The 15,409-nt window shown below is 43.8% G+C and overlaps 1 protein-coding gene across 4 annotated transcripts in view; it reads right to left on the bottom strand.

Annotated features, from left to right (window-relative positions):
* LOC144695683 (protein PRRC2A-like) overlaps positions 1-14,027 on the bottom strand; it is a 121,105-nt gene extending 107,078 nt beyond the window's left edge. For all 4 annotated transcript variants that reach the window (XM_078566620.1, XM_078566624.1, XM_078566621.1 and 1 more), the window contains exon 1: positions 13,862-14,027. The gene's annotated coding sequence lies outside the window, so the exon portion shown is untranslated. The remainder of the gene's footprint in view (positions 1-13,861) is intronic.
* Between the last annotated feature and the right edge of the window lie 1,382 nt (positions 14,028-15,409).

Raw genomic sequence — 15,409 nt, 5'->3', positions numbered from 1 at the left:
CAGTGTTGTATTTTGTTTTATAATGCTCCTGTGAAGCACCTTGGGGCTTTTCAATAATTAAAGACACTATTAAAAAGCCACTGTTGTTCTGGTGATTCCTCACTGCCCAGCCCTAAATTTGCATCTTTCCATGGCTTCCACTCATGCCCTCTCAGTTCATCTCGTCCACAAAACCTAGCTCTTGCTCTCCCACTAAATTACTAGCCATCCAATTCCCCCTCCTGGCACCCATGTTAACCAATATTGTTAATGGTTCTCTCTTCAGGCGGTGTTCCTCCCCTCTTCAAATCTGCCATCATTTATCCTCTCCTCAAAAAAAAAATCAACCTGTGACCCCAATGTCCTTGCAAACCATCTCCAACCTCCCTTTTCTCTCCAAAGTCCTTGAACGTGTTGCTGCCTCCCAAATCTGTGCCCATCTTTTTGGAACTCCACATTTGAACCTCTCCTATCAGGTTTCTGCCCTTGCAACAGTACCAAAAAAACTTTGTCACGAATGGCATCCTATGCAACTGCGACTGTGACAAAGGAAAACAATCCCTCCTCATCCTTCTCGACCTGTCTGCAGCCTTTGACATGGTTGACCATGCCATCCTTTTCAATCACCTCTCCACCTTCATCCAGCTGGGTGGGATTGCTCTCATTTGGTTCCGTTGTCTATCCAATCGTAGAGAATAGCCAAAGATTGCTCTTCCTGCTCTCTCACCATCACCTCTGGTGTCCCCCAAGGATCTGTCCTTCACACCCCTCCCCCTCCAACCACCATTCCTCATCTCATGCTGCCCAGTGACATCACCCAAAATCATATACACAAACAACATCCAACTTCACCCTACCACAACCATCTCTCTCAATCCATTCATCGTTTCTAAATGATCGGACTGCTTGCTCAACATCCAGTACTGAACAAGCAGAAATTTCCAACTAAATACTGGGAAAAGCAAATCCGCCATCTTCAGTCCACACCTCAAATTCCATTCCCTAGTCACTGACTCCCTAGAAACTCGGAGGCTGTATTAGTCTGTTCGTAACTTCTGCGACATACTTAAACCGAAGACAAGCTTCTGACCACACATCTGCACCATCGCTAAGATCATGTTCCACCTCCCTAACATTGCCACACTCCACACCTGATACGTCTAAACTTGACTATTCCAATACACTCCTAGCCAGCTTCCCACTTTCTATCCTTCATAAACCTGAGGTCATCCAAACCTCTGTTTGCCCATGTCTTTACTCACACCAAGTGCTGTTCATCCATTACCCCTATGAGCATTGACCTACACTGCCTCTTATAAAGTGCATACTGCTTGTACTTTTTGTAGCAGTGCTGCATGACAGCAGAAATCTCATTTTCATTAGTTATGCAATCCCTCAATCTTAAAATTCTCATCCTGGTTTTCAAATAAGTCCATGGCCTCATTCCTCCCCCATCTCTAATCACCTCCAGACCTGCACCCCTCCTACACTGTAACCCCCTCCAGCTCTACAACCCTCCAAGGCATGTGCTCCTCCAATTTGAGCCCCTTGAGCATTTTTGATAATCTCTCCCCAATCGGCAGTGGTGATGGTGCCTTCATCTACCTAGGCCCCGAGCCCTGGAATTCTCTCCCTAAACTTCTCCACCTCTCTCTTCCTTTAAGAGGCTCCTTGAGACCTGCCTTGGACAAATTTTTGGTTACCTCCCCTTATATCTCATAAGGCTCAGTGCCAACATTTTTTTTTTTGTTAACGCTCCATTGAACTGCTTTGGGACATTTCACCACATTTAAAGATGCCGTATAAATGCAGTTGCTGTTCTTCAAAGCCTCTAATGAAATCTAGCACCAATTTTAAAATCAACCAAGCATGAGACTTTATTCATGGCAATTCAATCCAGACAATACTTCAGCATGTTCAAGGAGGGTTTAACTAATATGTCATGCAAAAAGAGCCATGCAAATGCTCCACTAGCTTCTCTTGACACAATGGATTCTTTAAACACGTTTGAGGGAAGTCTGTATATAGTGTGATGATTGAAAACCAAAAAAAGAGAGGGGAAAAAAAAAATCAGAGCAATAGTGCTTCAGATCAAGACTAATAAACTTTGCTATCACTAAGTGGCATTCTCAATGAACCAGCCAGGGTTCCATCTTGAATTTGGTACAGGTGCGTAGAGATCACATGACATTCTACTATGTTATCACACAGACAAATCATTCACCCGATCCAGTCTTTTTCTCCACAATCTACGACGACTTATCCCTACTTGCCTGTTCAGTCCCCATACCCTTCAAAATTTATTTTTCTCATTTATCAGCTCTGTGGAAATAATGAATCACTATTTGTCTTGCAACCTTGCACAATCTTCAAGACTCCTGTAAAATAATATTTAGCTGGTAGTGAACATGGTTCCAAGGTTTTACTGTTGGAGGGCGGTGAGCTGTGAAATACAGAACTGATTATTGCATATTGAGGGTATCTTACTTGTAATAACACACATCAGACTGCAATGTATGCAGAAGCAAATGTTGCCTGTTGACACTTAAGTGCTTTGGGAGGCTTTATTACATTTAAAGGCGGTATTGCAAGTTGTTGTACGTCAGCCAACCCTGCCCTAGTGATTCTTTTCCCCAGCAGGATTATGAAGTGACTTTGGGAACGAGTAATTTTAATCATAATCCCCAATTGTTTATAAATTTAATAGGATTATTTCTCCCAGGTACACAGTGACAGATGTCTTATTTTATGCAGCCAGCAAACAGGAGGCAGCACAGGAAGGACAACAGAGAAAGCTAACTTCTGTACAGAACAAGAGCCAGTTAGGAAAAGCCAGACGCATTCATGCCCCTCATCTGGACCACAGGTACAGTAAACAGGCCAGAGTAGCAGGTACAGAAATGTTAGATCCTACTGGAACTTGCACTGAAGTAGTCAAGTCTTTTTTTTTAAAAAAAAAAGAAACTGAAGTATGCAAAAAAGCGTACGAGAATTATTCCTTTTCATTTTAACTATAGGCACTCCCATCCTTGTTCCGTGATTCAACATCAGTATTCCAGTGAGAACAGAGGGGTAAGGTAAACACCCAAATCCTGGATTCAAATCACAAGAGCTAGGAAGCTGATCTCTAGAGTCACAGGATTTTGTTGAGGGAAGACTTCAGTTGTGGCAAGAGAGGACCTCAAAATGCACATGTACAAGATGGCAAATGGCAAAGGTAAATTGACAAAACTGCAAAGTCAAACGTAAAAGAGGGTGTAGATAAAGACCAAACTTCCATTTACAGAGCACCTTTCAGGACCACAGCATATCTCAAGGCACTTGACAACCACCAAACTATTTGAAGTATGGTCACTGTTTTAGGCAATTACAGCAGTCAACGAGTGCATGGCTAGGTTCCAATGAGAGGAGTGATTAGATGAGTTGAGGAGATGTCAGTTTGAGGGATAAATGCTGGCCTGGACACTGGATGAATTCCACAACTCTTATTCGAATGACACCGCTTGCAAGTTTTATGCCACCCGAAGATTCTCAGTTTTAACACCTCCTCTGGAAAACGGTGCCCCGTATAGTAACGTGGCAGGCCTGGATTACCTGCTTAAAATTCTGGAGTGGGGTTTGGCCCCACAACTTTCTGACTACGAGCCATAGTTGACATCAATGTAATTAAAACAGCTAAACTGAAGGATGATTTGGGAAAGTCCTTGCCAAAGTTTTTTTTTAATTCATTCATGGGGTGTGGGTTTCGCTGGCTGGGCCAACATTTATTGCCCGTCCTTACTTGCCCTTGAAAAGGTGATGGTGAGCTGCCTTCTTGAACCGCTGCCGTCCATGTGGTGTAGGTACACCCACAGTGCTGTTAGGGAGGGAGTTACAGGATTTTGACCCAGTGACAGTGAAAGAATGGCGATACATTTCCAAGTCAGGGTGGAGTGGCTTGGAAGGGAACTTCCAGGAGGTGATGTTCCTATCTATCTGCTGCCCTTGCCCTTCTTGATGGTAGTAGTCATGGGTTTAGAAGGTGCTGTCCACAGAGCCTTGGCGAATTCTTGCAGGGCATCTTGTAGATGGCACACACTACTGCTATAGTGCAAACACTGAATTAGCAGTCAGATCATCTGGCAGAACCATGGCCCAGATGTAGTACCCTCACCTTGGAGTCAGAAAGTTACAATTTCAAGTACCATTCCAGAGACTTGAGCACAAAATCTAGGCTGACATTCTAGTGGAGTGCTGAGGGACTGCTACACTGTGGGAGATGCCATCTTTCAAATGAGACATTAAACAGGGGCCCTACTTGCTCCTTCAGGCGAGCACAAACATCCTGTGGCACTATTTCAGAGTAGAAGAGGAGTTCTCCCCAGTGCCTTGGCTAATATTTATCCTTCACTAACATCACGACTGAAAAACAGGTCATCTGGTCATTTGTCACATTGCTATTTGTGGGAATTTGATGATTGACCAGAAACTGAACTGGATCAGCCATATAAATACTGTGGCTCCAAGAACAGGTCAGAGGCTGGAAATACTGTGGCAAATAACAGCTCCTGACTCCCCAAAGCCTGTCCACCATCTAACAAAGGTGGAAGTCAGGAGTGTGATGGAATACTTTCCACTTGCCTGGATGAGTGCAACTCCAACAACACAAGCAGCTCAACACCATCCAGGACAAAACAGCCAGCTTGAGTGGCACCCCTTCCACAAACATTCACTCCCTTCACCACCGACACACAGTGGCAGCAGTGTGTACCATCTACAAGATGCACTGCAGAAACTCACCAAACCCCTTAAGGCAGCACCTTCCAACCCATCAATCTCTACCATCTAAAAAAAGGACAAGGGCAGACACATGGGAACACCGTCACTTGCAAGTTCCCCTGCAAGCCACACAGACTTGGAACTATATCCCCCATCCTTTCACTGTTGCTTGCTCAAAAACATTGTACTCCCTTTCTAACAGCATTGTGCATGTACCTAAACCAGACTGACTACAAATGCAGCTCAAAAATGCAGCTCAATGCCACCTTATCAAGGGCAACTAAGGATGGACAACAAAATGCTGGCCTTGCCTGAGACACACGTCCCATTAAAGAATTTTTTTTACAAACTTGGTTCTGTGCAAAATGGTTTCTAAACCACAACAGACACTACAATTAAAATATACATTATTGGCTGTAAAGTACGTTCTGCTATCCTGAGGTTGTGGATGTAGATATATAAATCCAAACCTGTCTCTCTTTAGGATACATGACGGGGTACTGTAGATGCTTTCTGGTTGAGAGAGGCAGACAGCTGAATGTCACAAGACAGCGTTGTGAAAGGCCAATGTGATTCCTTTGGGTTCTCCCCATGTTGCCACAGAGATCCAGCACTATCCTTGCTGTACAGGGAGACTGACCACCTACCTCCATGGTTTTCCCACTCTAAAGCAGCCAGAAGGCATCCAAATATAAAACTATCCATCCTGATTTTCCTTCTAACTGAGCCTATGCCGTGGATCTCTCCCTGCAGCTCCACTAAGCTGACAACCACACAGCAGAGGTGATGGAGGAGAAAAGGATGCAGTTCCAAGGCGAGAGCTGGATATGGGAGGGTAGCAGCAACCCACGAAGAGGGCAGGAAAGCAGATGAGCCAATGCCACCAGCCCTAGTTTATAAGCTTTGCGCATGCAGGAACATGGCAGAGTGAAATGTGTTACCTTCGAAACATAGGAAGCTAAGGGCACTGACCTTGTGCAGCAAATTATCGTTAGGCCAAGATACGTGTTTGCTTCACTCAGTTCAAACTTGCAACTGCACAGTATTAAACGCTCATAGGATAAATGGCCACTGTTTAATTCCCACCGCAGCACACCCTAACTATGACCCCCTAAATCAACAATGTGCATTTATCTTGTGCCTTCAAATCTATGAAGCAGAGATTAAGCCATTTCCCAAATGATCACACCAGATCACTTCTGCAGATTGCAAGCCCTATCCTAACACTTAACTTCCAGATTTTAACCCTCAACATTCAAACCAGGTCAGGGTTTTTTTTTTGGCCATTTGCACCTATAGAAATTATAGCTGTGATAGTGGAAAGATAATGCCACAATGCACAGCTTCAGCTGTCTGCCTGTATATGAGGAAAATAAGTCATTGGAAAAAAAAGTCAAGATGCCGGCAGTCCATTTACCCACTGATGTCAGCCAGCAGACAACAGTAAAAGCCATTCTCTGCTATGCGACTCCAAGTTTCAACCGGATAAAACAAGCAGGCATCCCAGTTTAATACTGATTTGCTGCACAAGGCCAGTGATCCTAGCTGGGTCAATGGTCGGTTTGCTGTTTCAAGTTAATATGTTCCAAAGCTAACACATAGATGTTCATTGTGCTGTGCCTTCACACACGTGAGGATTCTTGTGCAAGGTGTTTACAAACGGCCCTGAGCACACGTCCATTAGCTGAAATACAAATGCATTTTTGTGTCCCATTATGTTAGGGGCATGGTTACCCCATGTGGAATGCACTGTACATGATTCGAGGTCAACTCCAACAACTTTAAAAACAAAAATTAATTCTCAATGCCTCTCTTGAAGGTGTCAACTTAAGCCAGGGTACAAGTTCCAAGGGTGCCAGAGGCTCTCCAGTATCCTAGCTAACTGGTCATTCTTCATAACTTTGTGCGAGCTAAACAGCACAAGACCGATTTTAACTGATGGGGCATCACAATCAAGTCCAACCCATCTCACCCCACACCACACCCACACAAGCAATTAGGAACTCAATTTAGGTAAAGCAATCTCCCAAGGTTTATGCAGGCCCACCTGCAGCATCTCTTGTCCTGCCAAGTCCTGCCCCACCTCAGATTAGTTAACTGAAAGCCAACCAGAAATCAAACAATTGTCTGGTCTGAGCAGCTGCTTCCAAAGGAAGACAAGTGAGTTGGTATGTGAGCCAGAGGCGGAATATACATCACAGGGCCTTTAAATCAACTGCAGAATTACTTTTAACTATACCGTGAAAAAGAATACTGCAGCAAGCCATCAGGAAACATCACGTCTTACAAAACACACTGCCTCCCTTTTAATCCTTAAATCTTCAAATGCTTCAAAAGAGAAGAAAGCACAAAGGTTGTGAGTACTACTGTGTTGGCCATAGATCATACTTCAGACACAGAATTAAGTGGCTGGATTTTCTTTTTGCAAAGCACTTCATGTCTGGCTGCATTTTTCCTGTGCAAAATATCATCTGTGTCTAATCTCTGCATCAGTGGAAATTCCACCAATATTACAAGTCAGCTTAGCTGACATATGCCCTTCCCAAAAGTAAACTTCACAGACCATGAAGATTCCCAGTCCATTCCCTGGTCTGTGCTGAGTTAAACCACTGCAGCCAGACAGCAACTACAGTGCTAGTTTGCCTCAAGGCCAAAAAGAGAAAAGAAAAAAGACCCAGGGTCCCTGCATTTAATCACTATCCAGTGTCTTTAGCTTGATGTTTGGATGCAACATCTCTCGCGCTGCCAACTGGCAGTCTCTGCCCAGATTCACAAAGTGCCAGCTGTGACTCAGTTGGTAGCACCCTTGCCTCTGAATCCGGTTCCGGGTTCAAGAGCTTGAGCACAAAAATCCAGTGACACTCCAGTGCGGAGGCGCCACTCCAGAGATGACATTAAATCGAGGCCCCATCTGCCTGCTCGGGTTGACATAAAAAGATCCCATGGTGTTTTTTCAAAGAAGAGCATGATTATCAGTGTCCTTATCAATATTTATTCATCAATCAACATCAAAAGATGATTATCTGGTCATTATCACTTTGCTACTTGTGTGAGTTTGCTGTGCGCAAATTGGTTGCTGTGTTTTCTGCAGTACAACAGTGAATACACCTGAAAAGTACTTCATTGGCAAGCCCATGGTCGTGAAAAGCACTATATAAATGCAAGCCTTTTTTTAAAAAACAAAACTCACCACTTGCAAAATGCCAGAGGGTTGCTGCTACTCGTGAATCCATACAGCAGCTGAATAAAGCCTTCAGGACCAACAGGAAAGCGTTACAATTTTCAAATTTCCAACACAATTGAAAGGATCCCATTTGCTTAGAACCCTGACTTGACTAATTCGGTCACTATATAAACCTGCACAGCCTAACTAAAAGGTAAATTTGAGAATGCAATCCCCAAAAGTCAGCAAAAGCCTCAAGCCTTTTGACACATTCAGGTGATTATAAGCTCGCAGCCCTGGTGAACGTGAGAAAACACCTTCCAGTTTACAAGCTTGAAACAAATCATAAACTGGGACACAGGATTCAAGTTAAAGTGAAGCAGTGCAATGCTACCACTGGATCTCCAACTGCAATTAGCCAACTCAAATCCCATTTCCCTCCATCTTCCCTGATATCCCTTTTGCAAACACTTATCCAACTTGGTTTTAAATCTCTGCTCCAGTAGCCACATGGTAAAATATGCTAACTACTCTGGAAAAAAGTTAACTAGCCCCTATATAACCTTCTAATCATAAAACCCTGAGCCTACAACTGCTTGTTACACACATTGATCCTTCTCCAGAACATCCACTTTCACAAAATAATTTCTTACTGCAAAAAAAGGTGCAGTAAAAGCATGCCAGTTAGCAACCAGACAAATCACTGGGGCACATCTTCCTCTGTTCACTGACATTAGTGGAGAAAAGTATAGTCTGGTATTTAGGCACAGCAGAGAAACATCACCCTAACTACACAGCTAAAATTATAAACACACAACAGGAAGCAGCAGCTGGGCGAGTCAGTCCATAGGAAGGCTGGACACCTTAATATAGAACATACTCTCACTCCCCAGTTTCTACAATTTCATATAACTGCACACTCTCACTAGTGACCTCAGACGAAAATCCATCTCTCATTTGCCAGGTTATTAAAAAAAGATGATTTTACAAGAATGCTAAACTGATCCCAATGGAACGAGTGCCATTGCTCCAAAACATGCATACCAAGAGTTTTGGCAAAGGGTCCCAGCTGAAATTTTAAGTCTCCATTATTTTAGATTTCCAGGTCATTTTCCTTCCAGTTGTACAACAGGAACTGTTTAAGATAGAACCTGCAAGAAAGCAGAGAACGCTGTCCCTCTTGAGGCTCATTTGGTAACTGTACTGCAGATAGAGGCAAGCAAGGAAGGCTCCAGGTACAATTGCATTGAATACCATGGTACTCAGCAGGTGTTCCAGTTGGGGCAGCTATGATTTGCTTCAGCATCTTTTGAGTGGAGGGAGGGACAAAGGACCCTTCTCCCGCTCATTATCCAGTGACTACCATGCTGGAAGGCGCGTCATGAGTCTAATATCTGCAATGCCACCATGATTCAGTTTATTTATGAAGCAGAACTCTTCCCCGATTTTAAAACTGATCCTGGGGAGCGGGCGATGTGGACAAAGTCTTTATTCACCAGCTGCTCAGGTTGTTGGACGCGGAGCTCTTCCTACTTGCTTTCAGAAGAGAAAGTGCTCTGGACAAAAGGGAGGGAAGGAGGAAATAATGGAACCAGCAAAACGACACACCAGATTTCTTTTCACATGAATAGAAATAAACACCATGATCACTGGACACTTGGATCCCCAAGAGGATATTCCACAACAGAAAATACAAGCCATAAGAAATACAAGACCAACAAATAGAGATTCAAAGACCAGGTACACACAAAAATTGGTGCCTTCAAGCACTTATGCCAAGATCACGTCACAATGAGCTGATGACTCAGCCGAGTCCCACTTTTCAGATAAAATAGCTGTTCTGGTTAGAACGAAGCCACAGTAAAAGGCGACTATCAATCCTTGCCATACAGATCTCAGCTTGCAGCCTCCACCGAATCCCTCGCCATCTGACAAGGTCACTGGCTCAGAGACAAGTGGTGCAAACGCAGAGTGGAATAGCCAAATGCCAGATTTAAGCACACACACACAACTTTATTTATACATCAGCTGTAACAAAGTTAAGCACCCCAAGACATCTCATCAAGAAAAATTTGACAACAAACCATAGATGATATTATACAGCCAAAAACTGGGTCAAATAGATAGATTTTAAGGAGGGTTTTAAAAGAGAGGGGGAGTAGTGAGGGCAGAGAGGCTTATGGAGGGAATTTCAGTGCTTGGGGCCTAAACAGCTTTAGGGACAGCCCAATGGTGGGGCAAAGGAAAGTGGAAAGGTATTCAGTTGTTGGAGGAATGCAGTCCTCAAAGGGTTGTAGGACTGTAGGAGGTTAGAGAGAGGGAGATCCTGACACAAGGAGGAGAATTTTAAATTCAAAGTGGCTGGACTGAACTTGGAGGCTAATGAAGGTCAGTGAGCAGTTAGGGGCGATGGGGGAATGGAACTTGGTGCGAGTAAGGATACAGACAGAGTTTTGAGCGAGCTCAAGTTAAGTGCATGGAACAAGTAGTCAGGCCACCATGACAGCACTGGAGTAGACCATTCTGATGAGGGTTTCAGCAGCAAAGACAGGGGTGGAACTGGGCAATATTACAGATTAAGCGGTCTTGACGACGGAGAGGAGGCCAAGCAGGAAGCTCAGCTAAGAGACAAATAGGATGCCGAGGTTGCAAACAGTCAGGTCTATCTTCAGACATACTTGTTCTGGTCTTAAGAGTCTGCCAAATATTAAAGTAGTCTCTTTCCTTCCTCTACAACATCTGAGTGACAATAGTCGAGGATGAGAAATGACAACTGGGAACATCATTGCTTTTGCATTACAGCTGTTCCATTTCAGTATCTGACAATCAAAGCCAAACTGGTTCTGCACACAATGGGTATTATTCATATGAAATGGGATTTTAAGAAAACCTACGTTTAGCACAGTTAAAGATTTATTGTATAATGACTGTAGCAATGCATGAAACAGACAACCTTTTCCTCAAACATCAAAAGTGAGATTATTCTGCCAATGTCCTCCAAAGATGCATTTCCTGACAGTCACTGACGCTCAACTTATGATATGACTGGATACGAGAACACAGGAAGAAAAAGAATATGCACTGAAGCTTACCTAGGTCAAAATGTTGTATCAGAAACGATTAAAGAATTCACAACTCTTACCCAAGAACACAATCTTCACCACCATTTTCTACCTACAATGGCTTGATACATGAGTGAGATCTGAAGAAGCTACTTACTCAGCCGAAGTCAGTGAAACTTTTTGGGTTCACTTACATGAGTAAGAAGCAACTTTGGTGAAGTTTGTGTTGAGCCCTGGGGACCTGTCTCCAGCCAGTACTACTTATAAAAGGCTTATAGTGACATCACAATAACGATTGCAGCCATCCACAACCCAGGATATGAGGCAGGCAACCAAGGAGTTGTACGAAATACAACACACACGGGAGGAAAAGACACAATCGATCCCATCAGAGAGAATTAAGAAAATCTAGCCAAAATTAATCTCTAAACAGAAGTCAACAATTCAAGCCTTCCATCTGCCTAACAAAAGCTCCTTCTCATGAAGGCTCTTGCAGGCAGTTTTAACGGACATATGTCACTTATTAAATGCATGGTGGAATACAGCATATAAAACAGTAATAATAAGGCAGAATTTTTATTTTCACATTATAATGGACAGACTGGAATCTCCAAAGTTTCTGCAAACAACTTAAAATTTGACTTGCTCGATCACTAAATCAAATGCCAAGGTTACAAAGAACAACCAATCATTTTTGTAGGGGATATTGCCAAGGTGAATGGTAAAACAGATCGAATTCAAACACTAAAATCCCAGAATCATTACAACAAACAGAATTCAATATACAACACACTCAGTCATTATTATATTGTGTGGCCTAATAGCTAGTACATGATTTATAAAGCCCAGGTGCCAGGTTGTAGTATGTTATTTGATCACTGACATGTTCAGTCACACAATCCCTGTTATATGGCAACGAGGAAGAAACTCTTTCAAATATTAGTACAACCACCATAGGTGGGGAGGAAATGGAAAAAAGGTAGGTGTATCAGGTATTATATAACACGGTGCCAGTGTTACTAACCTTTCAAATGAGCCACATTAAAACAGCAAGCACAGGAGAGAGTTTCAACATTGTGGTATGATAAATACCCATGGTTTCAAGACACTCTTGAACAGAACATTCTAGAAGGATTCCCAAGGCTTTTACTTTAGCAGGGGTAAAGTTTCTGTTAGCTCAGTGGTGTTATTCTTGCTCGAGTCAAAAACTCTCAGCTTCAAGCCCCAGGACTTGGGCACATCATCTGCACCAGCATTTCAGTGTGGGGCTAAGGGAGTGCTGGGTGCCATCTTCCAGATGAAATACTAAAATGAACTGCTCGCTCCCTGATCACAGTGCCAGGGGGATCTTTTATAGGCACGAAGACGAGCGGGCAATTCTCCTGGTATCCCGACCAATGTTTATTCTGCCACCACCATCGCCATAAGGATAACCCAGTGATTTACCTCCTCTTCTTGTGCAATCATACTGTACAAAAACATGCTTTTGCATCTGCCTACAAAACCGAACAGCGACTACACTGCAAAAGTAATGGCAAGGCATGTTCAAACATCCCCAGGGCATCAAAAATGCTAAAGGCAAGTTTTTAAAAAAATTATAAATGTACTTAAAAGATCTTCTATTACCCACGAGATAGGTATTATTTTTATATTGATTATGCACTCATTGTCCCCTAGTAGTGGTTGGTCATCATAACTTTTATTTCCATTGCGTTGTGTAATGAACGGGTCAGAATATGTTACTGGAAGGCAGACACTTGTGGCGGGGGGGGGGAGGTGGGAAGAAAGTTAAAATCATTGGCAGAGGGATTTTGGGAGAAGTTCCACAAAACAGGTGCACAGGAAGAAAGGAGAGTCTACTCTGCTGGGGCAAGAGTGCACCAATGTTAAGAGCAGCAACAGGAGCATGAAATTGCATTGAAGTAATTTAACAAAATGAATTTAAATCAGATCATAAAAATCTTAAACAGCATGAAGTGGGCTGTGTGTGGGGTCAAGGATGGTAAAGCTAAACTAGATTAAAGAGAGAGTTGGGAGAGGGCAGCTTTAACACGAATATACACAGCAACGTTGCGAACCACACACTCACATCTAGCCTTTTCCAAAATCCACTACACTACACATTTCTCTCCATTTCAAAAAATGATAAATAAAAAGCCCTTGCTCTCTGTATCAAGATAACCATTAAAGGGAAAAGAGGGGGAGGGGGGGGGCAGGTTTACAAAAAGCAGGAACCCAACTGTCTCAGTATCCATAACCCAGCACATGAAGGATTATACCCCTACATTAGGGACATGGAGAGAAACACAGAAAAGAGACACGACCACCACACTCTCTCTCAACCCCCTAATTCTGGCTATTTCCACATTCAGGAAAAAAAACCCCACAATCACCCTCCTACCCAAGGGTTATAAAATTAAATACTACTTGAATAAAAAGCACGAACTCAAGACAAACAGGTGGGGAATGAATATTTAGTAAGAAAATTCAGTCAAGGCGTGAGTGGGGTTATTTGTAAATTCGCATCAAGACAGGATTTAAAATCGAAACTGGGTTCTGACCTCCCTCCTGTTGTAAATATGCTTTCTACTGGACATAAAGATGCATAGAGTTACTTGATAAGGCTTGTAAATGGAGGAGGAGGGGGGCGAGCGAGAGAGAGGGAAGCCTCCACTCCCTCTCCCTGTCTGTCCTGGGGAAAAGGATGGTTTAACAATATTTCCCACCCCTCACTCAAACCCCAGCCCCGTGGCCGAGCTGCCGGCCGGCCGGCCGGTCCCGTCTGAAACATCCTCCAAACAAAATGGCGCCCGGCTCCAGGCCGGATCCTCCCCGGCACCAAACATTCAAAAAGACTCTCCAAATAACCGTCCAACCGGCAACCATCCGCTCGCAATACTCACCCGGGCTCCTTCTTCCGGGCCGACACTATCAGGATAACGAATGAAAAAATAAATAACGCGGCGCTGGGCTCCGGATGGAGACGGATTGTAAAGCTCTGCGGCCGACCGGCCTCTTTCCTTTTTTTTTAATCCCTTCTCTCTATTTCGCTCTTCCCTTCCCTCCTCCCCCCCCCCCCCTTGATATAATCATTGAAAAAAATACCCGGCTGCCTAACGGCTATGGCTCCGCCGGCCCCGCCCCTCCATCCTTATTTAGCATTCATGATTCTCAGTGCGGCAGCACGGCCCGCCAATCGGGTGCCGGATGATTAGCATATATTTGACATGCTGCAGCCGGGTCACGCCCACCTCGACCGGAATTATCCTACGGGGAGGGCGGAGCCCGTTGCGTGACGTTAGCATCTGCTTATCATAAATTAGACTGTCGTTAGAATGGGGGTGTTGCGCTCTCAGCCAGGGGGCGGGACCTACGGGATGCGCGCAGGCAGACAAGATCCGACCCGCAGGCACATTCTTTACGGACAGCCAGCACGTCTCCTCCTAGCGACAGGAGGATTCAACGTCAGGCTGTCTTTTTTTTTAACTAAACTCCAGCTTTCATTACTTTTATTCCTTTTTGCTGACTTTTTTCCCCTTCTTTCATTCACCCGCTCACTCATGTGACATATGGATGCATGAGTTCTTTGGTAATCAGAAGGTTCTGGGTTCAAAACCCGCTCCATAGACTTGAACATAAAACCTAGGCTGGCAGTCAGGATAGAATCAAATAATGATTACAGCACAGAAGGCCATTCAGCCCCTCATTGCAAGATCAATTCACCTGGTCCTATTTCCCCATAGCCCTGCAAATTTTTACTCTTCAGGTAATTATCCAACACTCTTTTGAATCTCAAATGTCTTTTGAAAGTCCATGCACACAACATCAACCCTCCCTGTTATCTCATCAAAAAACTCAAATAATCTACATTTGATATTTACATATTGCTGGAAAAAACTCTTGTCAAAGCTATTTGTCTTGCACTGATAAGCATCAGCTACCTCTGCTGCTTCCCTTGCAATTTTAACACTCTGTTCCTCCACATGAGTTATTGCACCTTTTACTGCTCCAGGATGTCCCAGAGCCCTTTTCAAAAATATCTCATTGGCTGTAGTGCAGTCACTGTCATCACGTTGGAAACACAGCAACCAGGCCCCGCACACAAACAACGTGATAACGAGCAGAAAATCCATTTTATTGATATCGGCAGGAAACTGGGGAGAACTACTGTCTTTGAAATAGAGCCAAGTTTGTGTCAGTCTGAGAAGGCAGACTGGATCAATGTCTCATGTGAAAGTCAGCACCTAAGACCAATATAGCACTCCCCCCGTACTGCATTGGAGTGTTGACTACGAGACAAGAGCCACGGTGAAGGAGCAGGGTTTTCAGTCACAAAGGGCATCAGACTCGAAAATCAGGTTGGTAGTGGATCCTAAGAAAAGGAATTTGTGGAATGTCTACGAGATGGCTTTTTGGAGCAGCTTGTAGTGGAGCCCACTAGGGAACA

The sequence above is a fragment of the Cetorhinus maximus genome, chromosome 21 (genome assembly GCF_964194155.1).
Source record: "Cetorhinus maximus chromosome 21, sCetMax3.hap1.1, whole genome shotgun sequence".
NCBI classification, from domain to species: domain Eukaryota; kingdom Metazoa; phylum Chordata; class Chondrichthyes; order Lamniformes; family Cetorhinidae; genus Cetorhinus; species Cetorhinus maximus.
The sequence above is the reverse complement of the archived record's forward strand: the minus strand, read 5'-3'. Positions and strand labels throughout refer to the sequence as shown.